At 37.5% G+C, this 25,358-nt stretch overlaps 1 pseudogene; it reads right to left on the bottom strand.

The window, feature by feature from the left end:
* Window positions 1–1,457: 1,457 nt before the first annotated feature.
* Window positions 1,458–5,265, bottom strand: LOC125964455 (60S ribosomal protein L12-like; annotated as a pseudogene).
* Window positions 5,266–25,358: the final 20,093 nt, after the last annotated feature.

The raw sequence follows: 25,358 nt of genomic DNA, 5'->3' as shown, positions 1-25,358 counted from the left end.
TGAATCATTTTTGCCTACCATTTATAACATTTACTTTAAAAAAATCTTTTTGCTTATTTCCCTTATACTTCATTTTTTCCATATGTATACACTGTGTCCTGCTGTGTTTCTATAGGGTCTATTTCTTCTTATGCTATTTGTAATTTAGTCTTTATTTATGAAATGATTCTGTTTCTTCTATTTCTTTCCTAAATTTTACTAGGTACCATTTCAAATCTTTCTATTGACTGACCATCAGCTTCCTTTGGTGGCCAAGTCTTCCCTGTGTTAATGTATCTATTTATTTTTTAAAGGTTACACTCCATTTACAATTATTACAAGATATTGGCTATATTCCCCAAGTTGTACAATACATCTTTGTAGCTTATCTTACACCCAATAGTTTGTACCTCCCACTCCCTCACCCCTTCACCCTTCCCCACACTGGTAACCACTAGTTTGTTCTCTGTATCTGTGAGTCTGCTTCTTTTTTGTTATGTTCACTAGTTTATTGTATTTTTTTAGATTTCATGTATAAGTGATATCACACAGTATTGGTTTTTCTCTGTCTGATGTATTTCACCTAGCATTATGCGCTCCAAGTCCATACATGTTGCTGCAAATGGCAAAATTTCATTTTTTTTATGGCCGAGTAGTATCCCATTGTGTCTATGTGTGTGTGTGTGAATATATATATATATATATATGTCTGTATACATACCACATGTTCCTTATCGAGTCATCTGTTGATGGATACTTAGGTTGCATCCATACCTCAGTAATTGTAAGTAATGCTGCTATGAACGTTGGGGTCCATGTATCAATGCCTTTTAGAATTAGTGGTTTTGTTTTTTTTCAATATTTACCCAGGAGTGGAATTGCTGGTTCATATTGTAGTTCTATTTTTAGTTTTTTGAGAAACCTCCATACTGTTTTCCACAGTGGCTGCACCAATTTACATTCCTACCAACACTGTAGGAGGGTTCCCTTTTCTCCACATCCTCGCCAACATTTGTTATTTGTGTTCGTTTTGATGATAGCCATTCTGACCAGTATGAGGTGATATCTCATTGTGGTTTTGATTTGCATTTCCCAGATTATTAGTGATGTAGAGCATCTTTCCATGTGCCTGTTGGCCATCTGCATTTCTTCTTTGGAAAAATATATATTCAGTCCTTCTGCCCATTTTTTTATTTTTATTTTTTTGATGTTGAATTGTATGACCTGTTTATATATGTTGAATATTAACCCCTTATAGGTCATATCATTTGCAAATATTTTCTCAAATATCCCCTCCCATTAAGTAGGTTGTCTTTTGTTTTGTTGATGGTTTCCTTTGCTGTGAAAAACCTTTAGTTTTATTTAGGTCCCATTTGTTTATTTTAGCTTTTGTTTCCTTTGCTTTAGGAGAGGGATCCAAAAAAAATATTGCTGCAATTTATGTCAAAGAGTGTTCTCCCTATGTTTTCCTCAAGGAGTTTTATAGTATCTGGTCTTACATTTAGGTCTTTAATCCATTTTGAGTTTATTTTGTATATGGTGTTAGAGAGTGTTCTAATTTCATTCTTTTACATGTAGCTGTCCCGTTTTCCCAGCACCACTTATCGAAGAGACTGTCTTTTCTCCATTGTATATTCTTGCCTCCTTTGTCATAGATTAATTGACCATAGTGCATGGGTTTATTTCTGGGCTGTCTTTCCTGTTCCATTCTATGTGTCTGTTTTTGTGCCAGTACCATACTGTTTTAATTACTGTAGCTTTATAGTATAGTCTGAAGTCAGGGACTGTGATTCTTCCAGCTCTGTTCTTTCTCTAGATTGTTTTGACTATTTGGAGTCTTTTATGTTTCCATACAAATTTTAAAATTATTTGTTCTAGTTCTGTGAAAAATGCCATTGGTTTTTGTTTTTTTTTTTGCTGTACGTGGGCCTCTCACTGTTGTGGCCTCTCCTGTTGCGGAGCATAGGCTCCGGACACGCAGGCTCAGCGGCCATGGCTCACGGGCCCAGCCGCTCCGTGGCATGTGGGCTCCTCCCAGACTGGGGCACGAACCCGTGTCCCTTGCATCAGCAGGCGGACTCTCAACCACTGCGCCACCAGGGAAGCCCCACCATTGGTATTTTTATATGGATTGCATTGAATCTGTAGATTGCCTTGGGTAGTATGGTCATTTTAACAATATTGATGCTTCCAATCCAAGAACACAGTATATCTTTCCATCTGTTAGTATCATCTTCAATTTCTTTCATTGGTGTCTTATAGTTTTCCAAGTACAGGTGTTTTGCCTCCTGAGGTATTTTATTTTATTTTATACCTAGGTTTATTACTAGGTATTTTATTCTTTTTGATGTGATAGTAAATGGGATGTTTCCTTAATTCCTCTTTCTGATAGTTCATTGCTAGTGTATAGAAACGCAACAGATTTCTGTATATTAATTTTGCATCCTGTAACTTTACCAAATTCATTGATAAGCTCTAGTAGTTTTCTGGTGGCATTTTTCAGATTTTCTGTGTATAGTATCATGTCATCTGCAAACAGTGACAGTTTTACTTCTTCCTTTCCAATCTGAATTCTTTTCATTTATTTTTCTCCTCTGATTGCTATGGCTAGGACTTCCAAAACTATGTTGAATAAAATTGGTGAGAGTGGGCATCCTTGTCATGTTCCTGATCTTAGAGGAAATGCTCTCAACTTTTCACCATTGACTATGATTTCCATGTGCATGGAATACCTTTTTCCATCCCTTCACTTTCAGTCTGTATGTGTCCCTAGATCTGAAGTGAGTCTCTTCTAGGCAGCATATATACAAGTCTTGTTTTTGTATCCATTCAACCACTCTGTGGCTTTTGGTTGAAGCATTTAGTCTGTTTATATTTAAGGTAATTATCACTGTGTATGTTCTTATTGCCATTTTGTTAATTGTTTGGGATTTGTTTTTGTATGTCTTTTTTTGCCATTCTTCTTTTGTTCTCTTCTGTGATTTGATGACTACCTTTAGTGTTATGTTTGGATTCCTTTTTCTTTTTTTATGTGTATATCTATTATAGGTTTTTGGTTTGCAGTTACAATGAGGTTTTTTTTTTATAGCTGTCTATATACATAATTGTTTTAATTGCTGATCCCTTCATTTAAAATGCATTTTTAAAACCCTGCATTTGTATTCTCCTCCTCTCATGATTACTGTTTTTGATATAATATTTAATATCTAATTGTTTCATGTATCCCTTAATGCTTATTGTAAATATAGATGATTTTACTACTCTTATCTTTTATCCTCCCTATGAGTTTTGTTTGTGGATGATTTCCTACCTTTACTGTGTGTTTGCCTTTACTGCTGAGTTTTTCACTTCACGATTTTCTTGTTTCTAGTTGTGGCCTTTTCTTTTTTGCCAAGAGAAGATCCTTAAACATTTGTTGTAAAGCTGGTTTGGTGGTGCTGAACTCTTTTAATTTTTGCTTGTCTGTAAAGCTTCTGATTTCTCCATCAAATCTGAACAAAAGCCTTGCTGGGTAAAGTATTCTTGGTTGTAGGTTTTTCCCTTTCATCACTTTAAATATATTGTGCCATTCCCTTCTGGCCTGCAGAGTTTCTGCTGAAAAATTAGCTGATAGCCTTATGGGAGTTCCCTTGTATGTTGTCATGTATTTATTTTTTATTGTTTTATTTCCTGTCTGCAATTGCATCAAGATTCTATGCCTCTTTATTCATGTTGGAATGTTATATTGCACTTTTCTTCTGCTTTGGGCTGATATTTTTGTAGGGAGTGTTGTTAATCTGTAGGGAAGTTTTGTATCTATTTTCAGGTCTTTTTTTTTTTGCCCTTTTGTTTCCCTAGAGCAGCTTCCTTTGGATGTTTTAGTTGCACAATACTTTGTCAATTATACTTAAATAAGTCAGATTTTTCTCAGTTTGAAGGAGGATCTTTTGAAGTGCGGGAAGAGGTAACTTTCCCAGTTTCTCAGTTCAAGAGCTCCCTCTTCTATTGCTATTATAAATTGCACTTCTGGTACTAAGTCTTACCTAAATTTCAGATCTTAACTTGGTTCACAAAGGCTCCCACCATCAGTTCCAAACTTCTATAGTATCTTTACCACCTCTGGTGAAGAAGCACTTTCACCAAGGAATCTTGTCCTAATTTCCACTTTCTGACTCCCCTCTTATTTATTTATTTATCGGTCATCAAATAACCCTTTATTTAATTATTTTCCTTTGTAGTTCTTAACTAGCTAGGCATTCCACTGCACCACTGTTGATGTCATCTCTGATGTCGTGAGGGTGGCAGCCATCAGCATTGCAACCCACGGGCTGGAAAATCCCCAGGATCTCTTTAATGGTTCCAGAGAGTTCTCTAGCTAAAGATCAGTGCCTCATCTGTTGCACAATGTTGACAATCTCATCAAAAGTGATGTTTCCACTGTGCTTAATGTTTTTCTGCTTCTTTCTGTCTCTTGGCAGTTCTTTGACAGCTTTGATGATCAGGACAGAGGCAGAAGGTACTACCTCAATCTGGGCCTGTGTGTTCTGAATGGTCAGTTTCACTGTAATTCTCAGACCCTTCCAATTACTAGTTGCCTGGTGATGTCATCACCAACCTCTTTTGGAGACAGACCGAGGGATCCGATATTGCTGGCCAGGGCAAATGTGGCACCGACTTTCCCATCAGTGCACCTCAGATATACAGCTTTTATCTCCTTGGGGTTGAACTTAGGCGGCAAGGTGGAGGTGGCTGGTGTCATGTGAACCCATATTTGGGATGACCCAAGAAAGTTGCACCTTGGCCGCTTCAAGCTGAAAGCTCCCTTCTGTTTTAAAAGTGCTATTTTCCCAGACAGCCTCTTCAATAAGTGGTGCTGGAAAAATTGGACAGGTACATGTAAAAGTATGAAATTAGAACACTCCCTAACACCATACACAAAAATAAACTCAAAATGGATTAAAGACCTAAATGTAAGGCCAGACACTATCAAACTCTTAGAGGAAAACATAGGCAGGACACTCTATGACATAAATCACAGCAAGATCCTTTTTGACCCACCTCCTAGAGAAATGGAAATAAAAACAAAAATAAACAAATGGGACCTAATGAAACTTCAAAGCTTTTGCACACCAAAGGAAACCATAAACAAGACCAAAAGACAACCCTCAGAATGGGAGACAATATTTGCAAATGAAGCAACTGACAAAGGATTAATCTCCAAGATTTACAAGCAGCTCATGCAGCTCAATAACAAAAAAACAAACAACCCAATCCAAAAATGGGCAGAAGACCTAAATAGACATTTCTCCAAAGGGTATATACAGATTGCTGACAAACACATGAAAGAATGCTCAACATCATTAATCATTAGAAAAATGCAAATCAAAAGTACAAAGAGATATTATCTCACACCGGTCAGAATGGCCATCATCAAAAAATCTAGAAACAATAAATGCTGGAGAGGGTGTGGAGAAAAGGGAACACTCTTGCCCTGCTGGTGGGAATGTAAATTGATACAGCCACTATGGATAACAGTATGGAGGTTCCTTACAAAACTACAAATAGAACTACCATATGACCCAGCAATCCCACTACTGGGCATATACCCTGAGAAAACCATAATTCAAAAAGAATCATGTACCAAAATGTTCATTGCAGCTCTGTTTACCGTAGCCAGGAGATGGAAGCAACCTAAGTGTCCATCATCGTATGAATGGATAAGGAAGATGTGGCACATATACACAATGGAATATTACTCAGCCATAAAAAGAAACAAATTTGAGTTATTTGTAGTGAGGTGGATGGACCTAGAGTCTGTCATACAGAGTGAAGTAAGTCAGAAAGAGAAAGACAAATACCGTACGCTAACACATATATATGGAATCTCCGAATAAAAAAAATGTCATGAAGAACCTAGGGGTAAGACGGGAATAAAGATACAGACCTACTAGAGAATGGACTTGAGGATATGGGGAGGGGGAACGGTAAGCTGTGACAAAGTGAGAGAGAGGCATGGACATATATACACTACCAAACGTAAAACAGATAGCTAGTGGGAAGCAGCCGCATAGCACAGGGAGATCAGCTCGGTGCTTTGTGACCACCTAGAGGGGTGGGATAGGGAGGGTGGGAGGGAGGGAGATGCAAGAGGGAAGAGATATGGGAACATATGTATATGTATAACTGATTCACTTTGTTATAAAGCAGAAACTAACACACCATTGTAAAGCAAGTATCCTCCAATAAAGACGTAAAAACAAACAAACAAAAAAACCCAAAAATTCAATAACTATTCAGACAACTTCTATTTATCCTTTTTTTTGAAGTTTTGAATTTTATTTAATTTATTTTTTTATACAGCAGGTTTTTATTAGTCATCAATTTTATACACATCAGTGTATACATGTCAATCCCAATATCCTAATTCATCACACAACCACCCACACCACCGCTTTCCCCCCTTGGTGTCCATACATTTGTCCTCTACATCTGTGTCTCAATTTCTGCCCTGCAAACCGGTTCATCTGTACCATTTTTCTAGGTTCCACATACATGCGTTAATATACGATATTTGTTTTTCTCTTTCTGACTTACTTCACTCTTTATGACAGTCTCTAGATCCATCCACGTCTCAGCAAATGAGCCAATTTCGTTTCTTTTTATGGCTGAGTAATATTCCATTGTATATATGTACCACAACTTCTTTATCCATTCGTCTGTCGATGGGCATTTAGGTTGCTTCCATGACCTGGCTATTGTAAATAGTGCTGCAATGAACATTGGGGTGCATGTGTCTTTTTGAATTATGGTTTTCTCTGAGTATATGTCCAGTAGTGGGATTGCTGGATCATATGGTAATTGTATTTTTACTTTTTTAAGGAACCTCCATACTGTTCTCCATAGTGGCTGTATCGATTTACATTCCCACCAACAATGCAAGAGGGTTCCCTTCCAGTATTATTATTGTTTAAGACATTTCATATTCATTTAGATTTACCCATGTATTTACCCTTTCTGTTGTTCATTATGTCTTCCTATTTCATTTTGCTTTCTATCTGGAACCATTTACCTTCTGACTAAAGAATTCCCATTAGTATTTCTTTAGTATAAGTCTACTAATGAATAATTTTTTCAGTTTTTTTCATGTGAAAACATCTTTGTTTCACTTTCATTTTAGAAAGTTATTTTTCAGTGGGTGCAAAATTCTACTACAGTTATTTTCTTCTAGCTCTGACATTAGTTGTCACTTTGATGTTTGTGGTCTACTTTCTTTTGTTAAGAATTCAAGCATCAGTTTTATCACTGCTATTTTAAAAATCATACATCTTTTTCCTCTAGCTTGTATTAATATTTTCTCTGTCTTTGGCTTTGAAAAATGTTACTATGATACACCTATATGTATGCTTTCTCTGTATTTAATTTAAATGATGTTTATGGTTTCCTGAATTTGTGGCTTCATGTTTATTATGAACATCATTTTGATCTTCAAATTTTATCTCTGCTTCATCTGTCTCTTCTGAATTTGTTTCGGTTTGTTTTTGGTAGGATTTAAATTACATATATGTTAAATATTTTCACTATTTCCCATATATCTCTTATGCTTCCTCTTTTTTTTTTTTTGTATTTTCCATTCTGTTTTTCTCTCTGTGCTTTGTACAGAAGATTTTCTCCCAATGTATGTTCCAATTTACTAATGCTCTCCTAAATTGCTTCTAATCTACTGCTCTTAACTCTTTAAGTTTAGTTATTATATTTTTTCAGCTCTATAATTTCATTTGAAGAATTTTTATATTTTTGAGTTTTATGCTGAGATTTTCCATTTTGTGATCTTATTTCTGGAACATATTAATATGTTATTTTAAAGATCACGTATAATAATTCCAATATTTGGATCTCCAGTAAGTATATTTCTATAATCTGTTTTTCTCTTATTTTTCAGTCATGTGGTTTTGCCTCCTAGTAATTTTTCATTAGCAGCTAGAAAATACATTTGATAAATTGTAGTGATATTTTAAGACCCTAGATAATATCTTCTAGAGAGCATTCATTTTTGTTTGGTAGTTAGATAAAAGGAAGATTAATTTTAATTAAATCAAGGATTAAGTTGATTTAATGTCTAGCCCTTATAGAGTTGTAAGTTAAAATTGGAATGTTTGCCTGAGCCTCTCCTTGGTTGGCCTGAAGTCCAATTTTTGACCACCAGCACTGTAAGACTGCTAGAAATTTTGCTTAGCTTCTCAGCCTCCTGGCTTCTACTTACAAACAGACAAACATCTAAAAGGAGAACTTAGGGCCAAATTGGGCTCACTTCTCTATTCTTGCATTCTGTCTTAGCCTAGGTTCCCTAGAAAATAGATCCTGAGGTAAAGGTTAAGTGCTAATTTTTAACAGGGAGGTATAACTCTGAGATAGTAAAAGTAAAGGGAAAATAAAGTGGGTAGAAAAGGAGGAAAAGGAAATATGAGCTAGTGTATTACTGCAGATGACCACAGCTTCCTGAAGAGAGGCTCACTGTATAGAAACACTTTGTCTTGGAGTAGTCTGATAGAGGGAGAAAGAGAGAGGAATTTATTCAATGGCTCCTTCTATTGATTGACTTAACTTTCATTGGTCAAAATTTACCCACAAGACATTAACTTCTATGCATTCCTGATGTTTCAACGGGTCTTTTCAGACCCACCAAGGAAACTGAATCCCATACCCTACAACATGTTGATTCTTCCAACTCGAGAACTAGTGAGAGTAATCAGATCCTTGATGGGTATGGTGGGGCCTGGTGCCATAGCTGCAGCAACTCATACCACATCAGGAGCAATGGAGTCTGTGTGGAGACTAGCACTCACCTTGGGGGAGGCTGAGGCAGCCTGCAAAGCTTGTTGAAGAAATGGTTGTGACCTTGTGTCCACAGTAAGTTTGAGGACCTGGAGAACAGATAGGGCCTAGAAGATTTAAGGAGGTTCCTCAATGTGTCCAATGCACCTTCTCCTGGGAATCTTGACCTAGCAAAGCCCTTAGTAGCTTCATAGTTTCCAAATGTCTTTAAGCAGTGGTTTTATGTATTGTCCAGCATTTCTGATTCTCAGGGGAAGGTTTAGTCTGCAACCAATCACTCCACATTACTAGAAAAGGAAAAAAAAAAAGGCACTGCTATCTTTTAAAGATCTTATAATAGTAACGTATAATGTTATCCACAGGCACAACTGACATCCAAATATAGCTAAAAAACTAGTTGACATCAACTGCAGAGTAAAACTAGTGGGACACCAAGAAGCCAGGTTCTCACTTGTTAGATATAAATCACCCCTCACCTCTATGTTGACTCCTCAGATAAGTTCAGTTGATATTTTCAAAGTCAACTTGCCCTTGACTTCCTCAGATTAGTCACTGTTAGTGTTACTCACCCATTGGAAAGTCCCGTCCTCAGGAAACCACTAATCACGGGTGGGGCCATAAGAGTAGGGCACACAATATACCAATTATATCATCTCTGAAGCAGAGGGTTCACAAGTGCCTTTATTTTTTTTCTGAATGCATAAATTCCTTTATTGAAAATATTGGGTTATCACTGCAGTACATATACTCAATATCCATAAATCAAGGGCCACACATTTCTGATTGGAAAATACTATTTTAAATAGAGAACACAGCATCTGGATATGCTCTCACAAGTATAATATCATGGACTAAACTAGGTAGGAGTCAACTATATGCAAAATGACCATTTTGTTAATAGCATATGGTTGCAAATGGCATAAATGGTAAATGTGATCATCATGAGACATTCCTGGTGTCTCACACCAACACATAATTTAACAAGCAGATTAAGGTTAAACTGCCAATAAGTTGTTAATTAAGAGTTCTCAGTAGGAGGACTTGGGTGAAAGTACACCCAGTCTATAGATTTAAGATTTTATAGCATTCATTTAAACTTGCATGGAATGTGAGTGGAGTAAAATAATTGTTGATTTGACAGGAGGCCACTTGGCAATTTGTTTGTTCTCTTTTATATATAGTCTAAAATAAGAGAATATCTAGCTAAAGGAAATATTTTGTCAGCTTAAGGCCAACATTCTAAGAACTGTTTACTTCTTTAAAATGCAGTTATATAAACACTACTTTTCATTAATTTTTCCTTTCAAAGATCACTATGTGTTTAATTCTGACTGCTGCAAAAACTCAACTCACACTAATCATTATCTCTTCTTCCTTTTCCCAGCTAACGTCTATCTCTGGTCTAACCTACAGTCTATAATTCAACTTCTTGTGACATACTCTAAGAATTTCAGAATCTCCTCATCTGCTGCTGTTCCAAAACATTACTGACCTATATGAACCCTGTAATTTTTAGCATCTTCCAAATTAGGCCAAAGATTTTAGCTCTTAATGAAACCTCCTTATAGAAATTTACCATTGTATCTGTTCTATATTTTTATGTAATGTAAAAAACAGGAAGAATCAGTGTAAGGAGCTCATTAGGACCACTAAATAAAGGTCTTCTCTTATATTTGCTACCTTCTCAGGGCACTTAGATGCCTCTCTTTAGAAAAATGTCACCCTTTGGAGAACGGTAAGAGATGCATGCTTAATCATACAGTTCATGGAAATTGAGAAATGTTTCATTAGCTTCCTCCAAAATAACAATAAGTTTACTACAAAGGTTTTAGGATAACAACATTTCTCTACTTCCTCCCAATCTGTCATTTTCACCACCATGGGTCATCCTTGCCACAGTAATCTGAATACGTGTGGCCAATGGGAAATGATGACTTTTCCAAAGAGAAGAGGACCTTTCTTCAGTAAAGGGAACATACACGGCTCTGGTTTCCTGCTAGAGCTTAACGTATAGGCCCCATTCAACATCAAGAAATACTGTATCACAAAATTGTGTATGCAGTTAAAAAACTATGTGTGCAGTATGATCTCAGTTATAAAATATGTGTGTCTATAAAACATGTATGCGTGTATGAGGATATATAGTAAAGTGTTAACCAATTATGGATCATGGAATTATGGGTACAAGCTAATTTCTATGCATTTATTTGTGTTGTCATCATTTTATTTATTGGACATGTAATATTTTTTTCAAAAAACTCGGGCTTCCCTGGTGGCGCAGTGGTTGAGAGTCCGCCTGCCGATGCAGGGGACACGGGTTCGTGCCCCAGTCTGGGAGGATCCTACGTGCTACGGAGCGGCTGGGCCCGTGAGCCATGGCCGCTGAGCCTGTGCGTCCGGAGCCTGTGCTCCACAACGGGAGAGGCCACAACGGTGAGAAGCCCGCGTACCGCAAAAAAAAAAAAAAAAAAAACTTAAAAAAAGAACTGTTTTGTCAGATGTTGTGCTCTTCCAGGTAAAATACATGCGCTATGCTCTTCTAGGTATGTAAGTCAGTAAATAAACATGAAATGCATAGAACAAGCAAATAGCTTGCTCTCAATAAATGTTAACTATTATGGATACAGCACAGGAAATTAAATTTAACTTTTTCATGAAATGCAATTTTAAAATATCTATATTTAAAGGCATGGGTCTTAAAAGAGTGTACAGATCTACAAAGGAACCAAGTAATCTACTAACAGTGCTTGCCTCCTTTTTTATTTTTTTAATTTAATTTAATTTTATTTTATTTTGCCACATTGTGCTGCTCACGGGATCTTACTTCCCCCACCACGGATTGAACCCAGTTCCCCTGGAGTGGAAGCCCAGAGTCCTAACCACTGGACCACCAGGGAATTTCCACTTGCTTCCTTTCTTAAAATGAGGTATAACTGAAACAGGAAAAAAAGACTTATAAAGACTATTAGGCAGAGGACTATAAGAGATTTGAAGTCAACAGCTCTTTAGCTGTGAGTGCTGCCCCTCACTGGCTAAGGTTATAATCTGGGTAAAAAATAATGAAAAAATATTTGGAGAGAAAAATGATGAGCAAAAGAAGACTAGAAGAGGGAAAAGAGGACAGGAACGGAAAGGAGAGAAAAAAGTTAGAGCTAATTATAATGATTAATAGGAGGAAAGAGAAAAGAGAACAAGAAAATGAATAACAATTGGAGGGGACTTCCCTGGTGGCACAGTGTTAAGAACCTGCCTGCCAATGTAGGGGACATGGGTTCGAGCCCTGGTCTGGGAAGATTCCACATGCTGCTGAGCAACTAAGCCCATGTACAACAACTACTGAGCCTGCACTCTAGAGTCCGCGAGCCACAACTACTGAAGCGCACGCGCCTAGAGCCCCTGCTCCACAACAAGAGAAGCCACTGCAATGAGAAGCCCGTGCACTGCAACAAAGAGTAGCCCCCACTTGCTGCAACTAGAGAAAAGCCCGCGCGCAGCAACGAAGACCCAACATGGCCAAAAATAAATAAATTAATAGATAGACAGATACATAAATAAATAAATTTATTTTAAAAATGAATAACAATTGGAAGAGTGGCATCTACATAGACCAATTAATGTTACACAGGTCAGGCCTTCTGCTAAGTGTTTTATAAGAAGTATCTCATTTAGTTTTTAAAATTGAAAACTAAATATAGAAATTGGTATTAAATTGTCCCTATTTAACAGAGGAGAAAACTAAGATTTTCAGGGTTTAAGTGATTTTTCCCCCAGATCATGTATTACACCTCTTTAATGAGGTATGTCCTGTCCTTTTGAGCTTCACTTTGGCCTGATTTGTCTTCTTGGGGTGTGATGTCCCATCTTCCCATATTATAAAATAAATGAACAGAATATCTGTCCCTTGTTTGATGTCCTCTATATTGTCACTATTTTCTATAATCCTGTGAATTAAGCAGGCTTAATAGGGCTCAAAATAACTTAATGTGAAGACAAATGCAAAGATCTAACTCTAATACCATATTCATATTTTCCAAACTAAAACTTAAATCATTAATTCTATGATATTATACTTGCGAATTTATTACATATAAAATTTTACTAAAGTATAAAGAGAAAATCACAGAATACTTTTTTGAAAAGCATCAAATTAAACAAAATGTGTTTGGCACCAAAATTTTACTGTTGTCACCATAAATGCTTGACATCTGTATCACCACTCACTTAATAAGGAATATTTTCCCCCAAAAAAAACTAAATGGGAAAAGTGTCTGCTGTGAAGTTTTATACTTTTCCCAATATTTGGATAAAAGAGTTCTGGATTGACAGTCAGAGTCTGGGTCCAGGTTTTAGCTCCTGCTCTGTCAGTTGTTCAGTCTTTGCCCCAGCCCCTAACTTCACTGGGTCTTAGTTTTCTGATCTGTAAAATAAAGTTTTGAGCAATATGTTTGGAAAAATCCTATGACTATATAGCTTATAAAAAAACAAGGCAGGAAATTACCAATGGCATTTTTCACAGAATTAGAACAAAAAATTTTACAATTTGTATGGAAACACAAAAGACCTCGAATAGCAAAAGCAATCTTGAGGAAAAAATAAAACACAGAGTTGGAGGAATCAGGCTCCCTGACTTCAGACTATACTGCAAAGCTACAGTAATCAAGACAGTATGGTACTGGCACAAAAATAGAAATATAGATCAATGGAACAGGATAGACAGCCAAGAGATAAACCCACACACCTATGGTCACCTAACCTACGACAAAGGAGGTCAGAATATACAATGGAGAAAAGACAGTCTCTTCAATAACTGGTGATGGGAAAACTGGACAGCTACATGTAAAAGAATGAAATTAGAACATTTCCTAACACAATACACAAAAATAAACTCAAAATGGATTAAAGAACTAAATGTAAGGCCAGACACTAAAACTCTTAGTGGAAAACGTAGGAAGAACACTGTTTGACATAAATCGTAGCAAGATCTTTTTTGACCCACCTCCTAGAGTAATGGAAATCAAAACAAAAATAAACAAATGGGAACTAATGAAACTTAAAAGCTTTTGCAAAGCAAAGGAAGCTACAAACAAGACAAAAAGATAACCCTCAGAATGGGAGAAAATATTTGCAAACAAATCAACAGACAAAGGATTAATCTCCAAAATATATAAACAGCTCATGCAGCTCAATATTTAAGAAACAAACAACCCAATCAAAAAATGGGCAGAAGACCTAAATAGACATTTCTATTACAGATAGCCAAGAGGCACATGAAAAGTTGCTCAACATCACTAATTATTAGAGAAATGCAAATCAAAACTACAATGAAGTATATCCTCAAACCAGTTAGAATGGGCATCATCAGAAAATCTGCTAACAACAAATGCTAGAGAGGGTGTGGAAAAAAGGGAACCCTCTTGCACTGTTGGTGGGAATGTAAACTGATATAGTCACTATGGAGAACAGTATGGAGGTTCCTTAAGAAACTAAAAATAGAATTACCATATGATCCAGCAATCCCACTACTAGGCATATACCCAGAGAAAACCATAATTCAAAATGACACATGCAACCCAATGTTCATTGCAGCACTATTCACAATAGCCAGGTCATGGAAGCAACCTAAATGCCCATCGACAGATGAATGGATAAAGAAGTTGTAGTACATATATACAATGGAATATTACTCAGCCATAAAAAGGAACGAAATTGGGTCACTTGTAGAGACGTGGATGGATCTAGAGACTGTCATACAGAGTCAAGTAAGTCAGAGAGAGAAAACAAATATCGTATATTAATGCATATATGTGGAACCTAGAAAAATGGTACAGATGAACTGGTTTGCAGGGCAGAAATAGAGACACAGATGTAGAAAACAAACGTATGGACACCAACGGGGGAAAGTGCAGGGGGAGGTGGTGGTGGTGGGATGAACTGGGAGATTGGGACTGACATACATACACTAATACATATAAAATAGATAACCAATAAGAACCTGTTGTATAAAAAAAAAATAAAATAAAATTCAAAAAAATTAAAAAATAAAAATAAAGACTACTTTTCTGTTTTTTCTTTCTTTTTTTTTTTTTTTTGGCCACACCATGCAGCATGTGGGATCTTAGTTCTGCCACCAGTGATGGAACCCGTGCCCACTGTGGTGGAAGCAGGGAGTCTTAACCACTGGACTACCAGGTAAGTCCCAAAGACTACTATATATATTTTTTAAATAAATTTATTTTATTTTATTTATTTTATTTTATTTTTGGCTGCGTTGGGTCTTTATTGCTGCACGCGGGCTTTTCTCTAGTTGTGGCAAGCGGGGGCTACTCTTCGTTGCGGTGTGCGGGCTTCTCATTGTGGTGGCTTCTCTTGTTGTGGAGCATGGGTTCTAGGTGCATGGGCTTCAGTAGTTGTGGCACGTGGACTCAGTAGTTGTGGCGCATGGGCTTAGTTGCTCCGCGGCATGTGGGATCTTCCTGGACCAAGGGCTCGAACCTGTGTCCCCTGCATTGGCAGGCGGATTCTTAACCACTGCACCACCAGGGAAGCCCAAGACTACTATTTTTAAACTCTTTCATTTTTATTTCATTGTATCAATAGATTGAAAAAGTGGCCACAAATGGTATCCATCCTGCACACGTGTCCCTTTGCAAAGGTCACTTTGCAGTGATTCCCATGAAGAGGTAAAGTCTATTCTTCTAAACCTCGAATCTGCACTTGACCACGTGGACAATGGGATGGTAGAAATAATTACACAAGCAGAGACTTGAAAAGTAGTTGTACGTTTTCAAGTACAACTTGATTGCTCCCTTGCTGCTCTTGGGAACCCTGGAACCACTGCATGTAAATAAGCCTAAATTAGCCTGCTGGATGATGACATGTGGCCCAGTACCCATATGAGAGCCTGCTAACTACCAGATATGTGAGTGAGGTCACTGACTGCCCTCTGACCAGGAAAGCATAAGCAAGACCACCTGAGACCAGCAGCAAAACTTTGCAGCTGAGTCCAATCCAAAATGCTAACCCACAGTATCAGGAGCTGGTAAATAAATGATTGCTGTTTCAGGCAAGTTAGTTTTGGATGGTGGGCTACACAGTAAAAACTAACTGATAGAGAAATTAGCACCTAGAAATGAATTGCTATAGTAAAATGGGTTGCAAAAACCTAAAACATGTGGCCTTGGGTCTCTGAATTGGGCAGACACTGAAAGAACTTTAAGAACCCAGTAGCAAAAACGAGAAAGAGGGTGAGCAAACTATTAGTAGTAGCTGGAAAAACAGTGAGGAAATTACTATAACAGGCCAGAAAAATGGCAACATGTATCATGTACTTAAAAACAATTGGCACAATGGTTACCTGCAGAACTTTGCAGATTTTTTAAAAATACATATTGCTAATGAATTTATGGACCTTGCAAAATGATTTCCTGGCAAAATGTTGAAAGTGTCAATTGGTTTCATTTAGCTGCCTAAGAAGAAAGAGTTTAGAGGAAATATACAGAAAATAGCAGTTTCTCATCCTCAATCTCTTTAGCCAGAAAATCCTCCAAGTGAAAGAAGCCTGAGGTGAAAGATCATATCAAGGTGTGGCTATTAAAGCTTTATCAAGATATTTGAAAGAATTAAGGTGGCATCTAGTTGATCCTCTTAACTGTAAAAAGGTGGGGTTGTCGAAGAATATTAAGGCTGTTATCCCACAACAGACTGACACACCCACATAATTCTCTTTCTAAAGAATTGTGGGTGTGGCTTTCCTTGGACCAAGTAGACTCCAGTCAGATTCAAAGGAAAACCAAAAAGGTTTTTTTTTTTGTTAACATCTTTATTGGAGTATAATTGCTTTACAATGGTGTGTTAGTTTCTGCTGTATAACAAAGTGAATCAGCTATATGTATACCTATATCCTCATATCTCCTCCCTCTTGCGTCTCCCTCCCATCCTCACAGTTTTAAGAGTTGTACTGATGAAAGCACCACATAAAGGACTGAAGAAATTAGATTGCTCAAATTACAAAATATGAGTCCTTCCTTACGGAAAAGTCTCAGAAGACAGCCAAGAGCTCAGAAGGTAGAGCTAAGAGCCCTGGAGAACAATAAAGCAGGGAGATGAAACTAGACCTAATCAAAAAATATTTCCTGCCCCCAGGATGGGGAGACTAGCAACCCATGTCCTGGATTTCAGAATTGTTATAGACCAGCAGCTGCTATGTGTTTCAGATCCTTCCCCTTTCTGATGGCAGTGTCTCCTGTAATGATCCTGTCCCTGCCCAGTCATGTATATTACTGGGTGTGTTGAGGGCAGATAATCAGTCTTTTTTGGTTCATAGGTTGCCAGACAAGAGGAGCCCCTCTGAGGATCCTCATCTGATCTGATTTAGATCACAAGATTCCACACTAGCCTGATGCCATAGTTAAAGGAGATCTTGAGGGTCTTACGTATGGAAGGAATGATAATTATTTTGTTCAAAGGACAGACTGCTAGATTGCAAAAATGGCTATAATACATTGTAGCTTCTTCCACCAGAGATGTTTATTTCTCCACCCTTTGAATCTAGACGGGTCTTGTGGTTTATATCACCATTAGTGTGCAACAGAATTGATGTTGTACCAATTCCAGGGCTAGAGAACCTTCACTCTCTCTGATCATGTCAACCATGTGAACATACATGGGCTACCTGCTGCATGATGACAGGTATGTGGCCCAGTCACCATTGTCGCTCCAGCCAACAGCTGACCAACACAGAAGCAGTTTTTTAGCTGCTCAGAGACACTCGAGGAAGTTAAATGAGCTAGTTGAGAAGAGCACCCAATTGATGCCAGCCCAAATTGCTGACCTAAGAATTGTGAAATAAACAGATGGTTGTTATTTTAAGGACCTCAACGGGAGGTAGGGGAGGTTGTCACGCAGCAGTAGGTAAGTGACACAGACACCTAAATGTCACAGAGCCATTTATCGATGTCCTGTCCTTTCTCCTCTGGTCTTCAATTCTCCCTCTGCCATAGATCAATTGTGCATAAATCGGTGGGTCTGTTTTGGGCATTGCAGTCTGTTCCAGTAGTCTACTTATCTGTGTCTACACCAGTTCGACACTATGTTATTCAATGTAGCTTGATATCTGATGAGGCAAGTATCCCACAACACACCTTTTTCTTCTTCCTTTTCTTCTTCAGGAGAGCCTTGGCTATTCTTAACCTTCTGTTCAATTCTGTAAATTTTGGATGAGTTTATCGAGTACAATAGGAAAAAAACACTCTGCTGGGATTTTTTTTATTGAAATCTTATTAAATCCAGGGATAAACTTGGAAGAATTGGCATTTTTTAAAAATTGAAGTACAGTTGATTAACAATGTTGTATTAATTTCTGCTGTACAGCAAAGCAAACAGTTATACATATATATACATTATTTTTTATATTCTTTTCCATTATGGCTTATCCCAGACATTGAATATAGTTCCCTGTGCTATACAGTAGGACCTTGTCCATCCATTCCCTAAGTAGTAGTTTGCATCTACTGACCCCAAACTTGAAGTCCATTCCTCCCCCACCACCCACCCCCTTGGCAACCACAAGTCTGTTCTCTACGTCTGTGAGTCTCTTTCTGCTTTGTAGATAGGTTCATTTGTGTCATATTTTAGATTCCACAGATAAGTGATATCATATGGTATTTGTCTTTCTCTTTCTGACTTACTTCACTTAGTATGATAATCTCTAGTTGCATCCATGTTGTTGCAAATGTCATTATTTTGTTCTTTTTTATGGCTGAGTAGTATTCCATGGTACCACATCTTCTTTATCCATTCATCCATCGATGGACATTTAGGTTGTTTCCATGTCTTGGCTATTGTGAATAGTGCTGCTATGCACATAGGGGTGCATGTATCTTTTTGAATTATAGCTTTGTCTGGATATATGCCCAGGAGTGGGATTGCTGGATCATATGGTAATTCTATTTTTAGTTTTCCGAGGAACCGCATACTGTTTTCCATAGTGGCTGCACCAACTTCATTCCCACCAGCAGTGTAGGAGGGTCCCCTTTTCTACACACCCTCTCTAGCATTTGTTATTTGTAGACTTTAATGATGGCCATTTTGACTGGTGTGAGGTGGTACCTCATTGTACCTTTGATTTGCACGTCTCTAATAATTAGCGATGATGAGCATCTTTTAACGTGCCTATTGGCCATCAGTATGTTTTCTTTGGAGAAATGTCTATTTTGGACTTCTGCCCATTTTTTGATTGGGTTATTTGTTTTTTTGTTGTTGAGTTGTATGTGTTGTTTGTATATTTTGGAAGTTAAGCCCTTGTCAGTCACATCACTTGCAAATATTTTCTCCTATTCTGTAGGTTGTCTCTTCGTTTTGTTTATGGTTTCCTTCACTGTACAAAAGCTTGTAAGTCTGATTAGGTCCCATTTGTTTATTTTTGTTTTTATTTCTATTGCCTTGGGAGACTGACCTAAGAAAACATTGGTATGATTTATGTCAGAGAATGTTTTGCCTTTGTTCTCTTCTAGGAGTTTTATGGTGTCTTGTCTTATATTTGACTTTACTTATGAGTTTATTTTTGTCCATGGTGTGAGGGTGTGTTCTAACTTCATTGATTTACATGCAGCTGTCCAACTTTCCCAGCACCATTTGCTGAAGAGACAGTCTTTCCCATTGTATATTCTTGCCTCCTTTGTCAAAGATTAATTGACCATAGATGTATGGGTTTATTTCTGGGCTCTCTATTCTGTTCCATTGATCCACATATCTGTTACTGTGCCAATACCACACTGTTTTGACTACTGTAGCTTTGTAGTATTGTCTGAAATCTGGGAGGGTTATGCCTCCTGCTTTGTTCTTTTTCCTCAGGATTGCTTTGGCAATTCTGGGTCTTCATGGTTCCATATAAATTTTAGAATTATTTGTTCTAGTTCTGTGAAAAATGTCATGGGTAATTTGATAGAGATTGCATTAAATCTGTATATTGCTTTGGGTAGTATGACCATTTGAACAATATTAAAGGAACTGACTTATTTTTGATATTGATTTTTCCTATCTACAAACATCTATTATTGAAGTGTTCTTTGGTCTCTTCTAATAAATTTTTATGTAATTTCCCACATAAATATTTTGTACATCTTTTTAAGATTTATTCATAAGTACTCTGTATTTTTATTATTAATATAAGTTAGATTAAAAAAAGTTTTTCCAACTGACTATCAAAGTGAAAATGACTCATTAATTGTAATACTTTGTGGGCATTTGAATATTTTCTATTTAGGAAATAATCTAAAGAAAATAGCTCTCTCTCTACCCCTTATGATTGACAATGGATGAGTCCAAAACAAGATCTGCAAATACAAGAAGAAAGAGAGGGAAGAAAGAGAAATAAAGCCAAAAGTGCCCCCTTCTTTCATTACAAGTTTGTAAGTCTGAAACAGACTGAGTGGAGGCAAGGAGTAACTACTTAGATAAGAGTACGTAATTTTGATATTACACTTGCAGGGAAAGAAGGCAAATTATTATAAGACCAGATGAAACTTTTATTTTCTAAGAGCAGCTGTAGGATCCCTGGCACAACAGGACATTTGCTATCCTAAATGTCCCAATCAATGAAAACAATTTAAGCTAACAAAGAAGACAGTCAGATAGCCAACAGGCACATGAAAATATGCTCAACATCGCTAATTACTTAGAGAAATGCAAATCAGAACTACAATGAGGTATCACCTCACACCTGTCAGAATGCCATCATCAAAAAGTCTATGAATAATAAATGCTGGAGAGGGTGTGGAGAAAAGGGAACCTTCCTACACTGTTGGCAGGAATGTAAATTGGTGCAGCTGCTATGGAAAACAGTATTGAGATTCCTTAAAAAACTAAACAATAGATTTGCCATATGATCCAGCAATACCACTCCTAGGCATGTATTCGGAAAAGATAAAACTAATTTGAAAAGATACATGCACCCTGATGTTCATAACAGCACTATTTACAATAAACCGAGACATGGAGACAACCGAAGAGCCCATAAACAGACAACTGGTTTAAGGAGATGTGGTATACACACACACACACACACACACACACACACACACACACACACACAGTGGATTATTACTTACACATGAAAAGGAATGAAATATTGCCATTTGCTGCAACATGGATGGACCTAGAGATTATCATACCAAGTGAAGTAAATCAGACAGACAAAGATATGATATTATATTACTTATATGTAGAATCTAAAAAATAATACAAATGAAACTATTTACAAAACAGAAACAGACTCACAGACATAGAAAACCAACTTATGGTTACCACAGGGGAAAGGGATGGGGGAGGGATAAATTAGGAGTATGTGATTAACAGGTACAAACTACTATACATAATATAGATAAGCAACAAGGATCTACTGTATAGCACAAGGAACTATATTCAATATCTTATAATAACCTATAATGGAAAATAATCTGAAAAAAACTACATGCATATAATTGAATCACTTTGCTGTACACCCAAAACTAACACAATATTGTAAATCAACTATATTTCAATTAAAACAAAAAATTTAAGCTTTATGAAAAAAAGTATAAGATGTATTTCATGTTTCTCTGAGATGGCAAGGAAACTAAAGTATCCATAAACACCAACATCAAAGTAAAAGTGGGAAACCTAAGAGGAAAGCAAGAACCAAAACCAGCATTTGTCTGAAGGCGTCTCCAGAAACCCTGGTGGCTTTGAGTTTCGGTTTTCATGTCTGGCCAATTCTGGTGATAAATAATAAAGCTCAGGGACCTCCAAGACTGGGAGTCTAGTTAGATCACCCCGTACATTGCTGAGGCCCTGTGGGGCAAATAATGGCCCTCCAAATGTGTCCATGCCATAATCCCCTATACCTGTGAGCATGCTGTTACACGGCAAAGGGGAACTACGGTTGCAGAGGGAATTAAAGTTGCTAATCAGCTGACTTGAAGATAGATTATCCTGGATTATCCAGTGTAATCATAAGGGCCTTTTAAATGTGGAAGAGGGAGACAGAAGGCCGGAGTCATAAAGAGATTTGAAGATGCTATGCTGGCTTCCCTGGTGGCGCAGTGGTTGAGAGTCCGCCTGCCGATGCAGGGGACACGGGTTCGTGCCCCGGTCTGGGAAGATCCCACATGCCGCGGAGCGGCTAGGCCCGTGAGCCATGGCCGCTGAGCCTGCGCGTCCGGAGCCTGTGCTCCGCAACCGGAGAGGCCACAACAGTGAGAGGCCTGGGTACCGCAAAAAAAAAAAAAAGATGGAGAAAAGGACCAGGAATCAAGGAACGTACATGGCCTCTAGAAGCTGGAAAAAACAAGGAAACAGATTCTTGCACACAGACCTCCAGAAGCAGTGCAGCACTGCTGACATTTTAAATTTACCTCAGTGAGATTCATTTCAGATTTCTGACCCCCAGAACTGTAGGATAATAAATTTGTGTTTAAATCATGTAGTTGGTGATTATTTGTTACAACAGCAATAGAAAAGTAATACAAACCCCAAAGGGATAATATATTTCCAGAACATTTTCAATATAGGATTCTGAGGGAAAATTATGGCTATGGAGATGACAGAATGATTTCTATAATAAATGTTAAAATGAACACAAACATACTCAACCCATTCAGGAGTTTAACAAACACAAACAACTTATTGAATTGGATTTAATCAAATTAAAAGCATTATTTGCCTCTGGGAAAGGTAAGGCAAGTTTCATTAACAATTATAAGGCTTCCCTGGTGGTGCAGTGGTTAAGAATCCGCCTGCTAATGCAGGGGACATGGGTTCGATCCCTGGTCCGGGAAGATCCCACATGCCGCGAAGCAACTAAGCCCCTGTGCCACAGCTGCTGAGCCTGCGCTTCAGAGCCGGTGAGCCACAGCTACTGAAGCCCACACGCCTAGAGCCCGTGCTCCGCAACAAGAGAAGCCACCGCAATGAGAAGCCCACGCACCGCAACGAAGAGTAGCCCCTGCTCACCGCAAGCCAGTTCACACTGGCTGTCACAATCCTGCTTTCTTTGGAAGCTTTGCGGAGGGTAAGGTGGATGGGGTATGGGTTTCAGTCCTCTATGAGAAAGACATGAGACAATATATTGGGCTTAATTTGGGCTTTTTACTGATAGCTAAGCCTGCAATAGGTTCAACCAGAGTTATCAATAGAAAAGAATTTTAGAATCATGAAAACTTCAAGCTGTAGGAAAGCTCATAATACCATTTTGTCTAATTCCCTGACTCTTGGGCATAATGTGGCATCATTCTTGTTTTCTTTTTTTATGTGTTTATCTATTGATGAAGCACTTAGAGTTTATTTATTTATTTATTTATTATTGGACTATACATAGTTGATTTACAATGTTGTGTTAGTTTCTGGTATACAGAAAAGTGATTCAGTTTTATAAATACACACACACACACAATTTTTCAGATTCTTTTCCATTATAGTTCATTACAAGATATTGAATATAGTTCCCTGTGCTATACAATAGGACCTTATTGTTTATCTATTTTATATATATAGTAGTTTGTATCTGCTAATCCTAAACTCCTAATTTTTCCCTTCCCCCAGAGTTTAAATGATTTTCCCAAAGTCACTTTCAAAAAGTGGGCTTTTCTAAAGAATATGAAAATTTCCCAATTAGCCACTCTAAATGAAATTAAGACTGATATATATTATATTTCTAATATCCATCATATTAGAAAACTGAGAAAAATTTAAAATATTTACATATATTTAGTTATTAATTCGATTAGAACACAAAATAAGCCCATTACCTGTTATCATAATGTACAATTTTGAAAAATAACTATCCTTTCCAAAACAAACAAAAAATAAGACAGTTCAAAGAGTGAACTGTTTTACAGTTTTGCAAATCTCTTTAATGTTTAGCTTAATAGACAACTGGATTCTCATATCTGTACTTGCATTCAATCTGCTTCTCTATACTGTTTTGGCTGAAATAAATGTAGAAAGTCCAGTCATACACAGAGGAGTAATTGACATAGAAAGAGGTATTTAATAGCCTTTTCAGACAATTGATGATATTATTCTTTGCTACTACATCAAAACTTGACTTATCTTGAAGAATGGTTTCAATGTGGAACCTGAAACAATCTGTCGAATCCATACATGTTATAACTCATATTTTAGGATCTTTTTTCCCAGTCTCATATTTTATAACCCTCATGTATGTATGTCCATATATATGTCATATATACGTGTCATAAATATATATATCTCATATACACACATGTGCATGTAGCAGGCACTGTCCTAAGCTCTTTATAGGTATACCTGATTTAATTCTCACAACAGCCTTACAGAGGTAGACATCCATATCTCCATTTTGTAAATGGAGAAACTAATGTAAATAAAAGTAAAGTCTCGGGACTTAACTGGTGCTGCAGTGGTTAAGAATCCGCCTGCCAATGCAGGGGACATGGGTTCAAGCCCTGGTCTGGGAAGATCCCACATGCCGCGGAGCAACTAAGCCCGTGCACCACAGCTACTGAGCCTGTGCTCTAGAGCCTGCGAGCCACAACTACTGAAGCCCACACGCCTAGAGTCCACGCTCGGCAACAAGAGAAGCCACCACAATGAGAAGACCGCACACCGCATCCAAGAGTAGGCCCGGCTCACCGCAACTAAAGAAAGCCCACGTGCAGCAATGAAGACCCAACGTAGCCAAAAATAAATACATTAAATAAGTTAAAAAAAAGTCGCTTCTCAGAGTTTGCCACGGTCACATAACAAGTAGTGTTAGAACCAGAATATGAATTCATTATGCTGTTGACCCCTACTAATACTACTTCCCTTACTATGGATGGAGTAAATACTAGAAAGTATGTGATTATATCAAGCATATGTCATCAACCCCATTTTGCACCTAAGGAAACTGGGATCTAGACAAGTTAAGTGAGTTACTTAAGGTCACAGAGGTTGTTAGAGGCCCAAACTGGGAACTTTTGCCTTCAGTCTTCTACAATTCAAGAAATCCACAACACAGTAGTCACATAAAAAGGAAACTACAATTTCTTTGTTCATCTATGTTAGGAATAAAGTGGCTAGTATAAATGGGAAGGGTTTTCATTTTCTTCAGAAAAATATATAGACAAATTTTATTTTTCGTTCACTGTTTTGGTCCAAAGTTATTGGATAAAAATTAATATTTTCATAAGCACAGGCTTGCACACATAAACAGGCACATAGAAACTGGCACTTTAATTCTAAATTTTTATTTAAAGGATTTAATCACAGCAAAAAAAAAATCTACGTCACTCAAGATTTCTTTATTAATGAAAATATATAAAGTACCTATCATTGTGACACATCGTAGGTGTTCAATGGAGTGTGGCTATTATTTACTTTGCTCCTGTGGCCCCTGATGGTCACACCCCTACTAAAGGTTGTGTGTGGGCACGTTACACACCTAGATGGAGAGAGGGCAGCTATCACCTGATCAACACATGTTCTTTAGAAAATTTCCTGGCCCTAACTTCCCACTAGGATCATTTACTAATCAATGACACTATTTAATATTGCCATAATCCCTTGTGCCC

Source organism: Orcinus orca, chromosome 5, assembly GCF_937001465.1.
Source record: "Orcinus orca chromosome 5, mOrcOrc1.1, whole genome shotgun sequence".
Classification (NCBI taxonomy): Eukaryota; Metazoa; Chordata; class Mammalia; order Artiodactyla; family Delphinidae; genus Orcinus; species Orcinus orca.
Note: the sequence above shows the minus strand (reverse complement) of the source record. Positions and strands in the feature narration are given on the sequence as shown.